A 5000-nucleotide genomic window follows, 5' to 3' on the forward strand; every position below is an offset into this window, starting at 1 on the left:
GCAAGCAACAAACCCACAAGAATGCAATTTTCTTTTTAGAAACAAAAGTGTGGGGGGGGGGGGGGGGAAGGGGAGGGACTCATGATTTGTCTCCACCTGCAAGCTTGCAAACCTTTGTTCTCCAGAGACCCACGTTAATGTCGCATTATAACACCTGCGGCAGGAGGCATGCAAATACCTTCACAACCGGGCGCGACTTAGAAACGCATTTCTCCAAATACCATAAAGGCCACAAAACCGAGCATGAGAAAACTCTTGTAAGCAACCCCTCCAATGGATCCTCGTTAAGGGATTTGGATTGTACTCATTCCAATTACCAGACTCGAAGAGCCCGATATTATTATTTATTGTCACTACCTCCCCGTGTCAGGATTGGGTAATTTACGCGCCTGCTGCCTTCCTTGGATGTGGTAGCCGTTTCTCAGGCTCCCTCTCCGGAATCGAACCCTAATTCTCCGTCACCCATCACCACCATAGTAGGCCACTATCCTACCATCGAAAGTTGATAGGGCAGAAATTTGAATGATGCGTCGTCGGCATAAAGGCCATGCGATCCGTCGAGTTATCATGAATCATCAGAGCAACGGGCAGAGCCCACGTCGACCTTTTATCTAATAAATGCATCCCTTCCAAAAGTCGGGGTTCGGTGCACGTATTAGCTCTAGAATTACTACGGTTGTCCGAGTAGCAGATACCATCAAACAAACTATAACTGATTTAATGAGCCATTCGCAGTTTCACAATCTGAATTAGTTCATACTTACACATGCATGGCTTAATCTTTGAGACAAGCATATGACTACTGGCAGGATCAACTAGGTAACTTTCCTTCTCGACGCCAAAGCACTGCATGAACCACATCCCCAATTGTGCATTGGGTGATGCTGCTCCATACATTAATGGCAGTCTATCATTCTTGTGCAACGAGGCGCAACCAAAGGATTCAAGAGGACACACACACACATCCACCTTGCCCCACAAAATGTCCCGCATCCTAGAGCACAAAGGCGCGACTTAGAAATACATTTCTCCAAATACCATAAAGGCCACAAAACCAAGCATGAGAAAACTCTTGCAAGCAACAAACCCACGAGAATGCAATTTTCTTTTCAAAAAAAAAAGTGGGGGCGGGGGAGGGGGAGGGACTCATGATCTGTCTCCTCCTGTAAGCTTGCAAACCAATGTTCTCCAGAAACCCACGTTAATTTTGCTTTATAACACTTGAGGCCTGAGGCATGCAAACACCTCCGCACCTAGGCACGACTTAGAAATGCATTCCTCCAAATACCAAAGGCCACAAAACCGAGCATGACAAAACTCTTGCAAGCAACATACCCACGAAAATGGAGATTTTTTTAAAAGCAAGGAGGGGGGAGGGAATCATGATCTACCACCACCTACAAGCTTGCAACCTATGTTCTCCAGAGACCCGCGTTAATGTCGTATTATAACACTGGACGCAAAAAGGCATGCAAGCACCTCCACACCTAGGCCCGACTTAGAAATGCACTTCTCCAAATAGCATGGGCCACAAAACCGACCATGAAAAAACCCTTGCAAGTAACAAACCCACGATAGTGCAATTTAAAAAATCAAAAAACAATGGGATGGAGGGGAGGGACCAATAAAATATTTATTGTGCACATTGACTTGACCAATGATTCTGTCAAATGTAGACAACATCCCACCCTTTGCACCATGACCTACATATGATGACAAGCCATAGAGCAAAGAGGGGTGGAAATGCGTGACTACGACCACGCTCGTAAAAAGTGGCACTAGCACAACTGCACATGGCAGGAAGCAAAGCACATCAAACTGCCACGGTGCCTAGGTGGGATTAATCAACGGGGCCAACGCGTCAATCCATGTTTTTCACATGCCATGACTCCCTTGGGCATGCTGTAAAAAACTAGCAAAAGTGGCAATAGGCTACGATGAGGGTGTAACTGCAGTGTGTAGGCAGCCATGCAAACCCAGCAGCATGCATTGGCCAGCCAAGGTGCAAAACAAGGGGCTAATCATCCGGACCATCATGCCATGTTGCTATCCTTCACATGCCATACAACTCTTGAAAATGCTGTGTGGCTACCGACGTATGTGGCAATAGCTATAAAGGGAGCCATGCACACCCAGCAGCACTCCATGGTAGGCCACAGCGCACATTAAAGGCAATCATCGGAACCAACGTGCCTTGATGGTGATTTTCACATGCCAAGCCTATCTTTGGCATGCCATGCGGCTACGGGCACATCTGGTAGTAGCTGTGGGGGCACGGCAGCACAAGGCATGAACCCTTATGCACCCAACAGCCCAGGGTGGTAGGTAGTGGTGTGCAGAAGAGGGGTTGAACATCAGGACGCATTGGCCATTTCCTTGTTTTCAAAAGCCATGCCTCTCTGGAAAATGTGGGGGCACGACAGCACAAGGCATGAACCCTTACGCACCCAACAGCCCAGGGTGGCAGGTAGCGGTGTGCGGAAGAGGGGTTGAACATCAGGACGCATTGGCCATTTCCTTGTTTTCAAAAGCCATGCCTCTCTGGAAACTGCTGTGCAGCTACGGACACATGTGTTAGCAACTGTGGGGGCATGGCAGCCGTAGGTAGGGAGCCATGGGGACCCAGCAGCACATGGTTGTAGGCAGTGCTGTACGACAGAGGGGCTGACCATCCGGACAGACGAGCCATGTACTTGTTTTCACATACATGCCAAGCCTTTGTTGGGCTTTCTTTGCAGCTACGAGCGTAGGATGCAACATCTGTCCAAGCATAGCGGTATATATTAGGCAACCACGAGGGCAAAGTAGCACGCCGTGGCAGGCACAACGCACACCAAGGGCAAAATCTACGAAACCGATATACCGTGCAGGTGTTTTGTACCGGCGATGCCACTCTTGGGCATGCTGTACGGCGACTGACGCATGTGGCAGAAGATGTAGAGGCACTGCAGCGCTAGGCAAGTAGCTATGCTCGCCCCGCAGCACACAATGGCAAGCAACTGTGTGCGGCAGAGGGGATGACTATCGGGATGGACGCGCCATGTACATGTTTTCACAAACCACGCATTCCTTGGAAATGCTGTACGTCAACGGGCACATGTGGCATCAAAAGTGGGGGCGTGGCAGCACATGATAGCCATCCATGTGTGCCCAGCAGCCCACGAAGGCAGGTAACACTATGCGGCGGAAGGGGGCGACGTTGTATGATAGAAGGGCTGACCATTCGCAAGCATGTCCACCTTCGTTGGGCATGCTGTGCCGTGACTGGCACATGTTATAGCAGCTGCAGGCACATGGCACAGAAGGCAGGCAGCCATGCACGTCCAGCCGCACGCAGTGGCAGGCCTCGGTGCACACCAAGGGCCAACTCATCGAAACCCACGTGCTGTTTCACTTGTTTTACCATGCCATGGGCCTTTTGGGTTTGCCTACCATGCCCGCTCATTGTCTACTACCCCTCTATGCAGCCCCTCAAAAACCACCCAGGGAGTGGCACCCCCCTCCCTCAAGGTAGCTTTTATGCTCTTTGCCCCTTTCCAGAAGGAGACATGACCCCCCCAAAAAATATACCGGTCTATTTTTTAAGCTTCAAATATCCAAATCAAATGAAACTTGGTATGAAATTAAAGGAAAAATCCAAAGATTATTTTCATATAAAAATCATAGTTTTTGGATAAATATTTATTTTTTTATTAATGTTTTAATATTAAAAAACATATTAAATTCAAAAAACTATGAAAAATATATTTTAATGTATTTTTCTGAAAACTAAATTTCAGATGTCTTCCAAAGGTTGATAGAATGTTTTGAAAAAATATTGGGCCATTCCAACATATTTTGATATTTTTTAATATTTTATGATTGAAACATTACGAAAAATACCCAAAGAAATGGAAATGCGGGGTTTAAGTGAAAATGATTGTACTTTGGGTGCCAAATAGCCAATTGCAAGGCTTTTCTAACCCAAAGGGATGTTTTACACAACACGATTTAAAGACCCAAACTATGTTGTGCGGGCATGGCCTTGGCGTGTGCAGCAGTCAGTGCCTCGTGTGTAGTCGAAGGCCACAAAGGAGCCTCTGTTGCATGAGCCATAGGGACCACGGCAGCACCCATGTGTGAGCCACGTGCATGCGGCTGTGTGCACGATGGACTACATACGTGGGCACGAAGGTGTAGCAATGCGTGCAACCTTGCGCGCACTATGTGCTGAAATGCCCGTGGCATGTGCGGCCATGCCAGCCATCATGATCGACACATGGGAGGCCTTGCCAGTGAATTTGCATGTGGTAGTGCAGCCATGGGCGACGCATGTTCGACCACGCAACGCAACCTTACGCGCGGCGGTGCAGCCATGCCTGGAACCTCGTGCGTGGCACTTTCGGCAAATCCCGAAACCAAGCACGCGGCGAGGCAGCAATGGGCGTGGCACATGCAGCCATGCATGCGACCTGGGGGGCTGTGTGAAGCAACGCACGCAACCTTTCAAGTGGTAGGGTAGTCGGGGGTGCGGCATGTGTGGCTATGCCAGTAACCTTGCGCCCGTTATTGCAGCCAAATGCACGGCATGTGCGACGTGGAACGTAACCTTGGGCGCGGCTATGCAGCCAACTTCTTGTCATGTGTACCATGCCTGTAAACTTTCACGCGGCATGTGCGGCCATGTGCGAAACCGTGTGCGAGGCTTGTGAAGTCGTGGTCGCAGCCATGTGCGTGGAAGTACGGCACAGGCAGCAGCCCAGCGCGCGCTGCCTGCACCGTTGCCCGTAGCCATGTGCAGCCGTGCCTACCCCCTTACGTGCGGTTAAGCACCCTTTCCCGCAGCAATGTGCGTTGTTGCCTTCCACCTTACGTGTGGTGTGCACCCTTGCCCCAGCCATATGCGTGCGGTGGCCTGTACCCCAGCTCGCGATAGTGGAGCCTTACCCGCAACTGTGCCCAAGGTTGCGTGCAACCATATGTGAGGTATTGCAGCCACGCCCGTAGCCATGTGCGCGGCA

The sequence above is a fragment of the Macadamia integrifolia genome, unplaced genomic scaffold (genome assembly GCF_013358625.1).
Source record: "Macadamia integrifolia cultivar HAES 741 unplaced genomic scaffold, SCU_Mint_v3 scaffold1940, whole genome shotgun sequence".
In the NCBI taxonomy this organism is placed as follows: domain Eukaryota; kingdom Viridiplantae; phylum Streptophyta; class Magnoliopsida; order Proteales; family Proteaceae; genus Macadamia; species Macadamia integrifolia.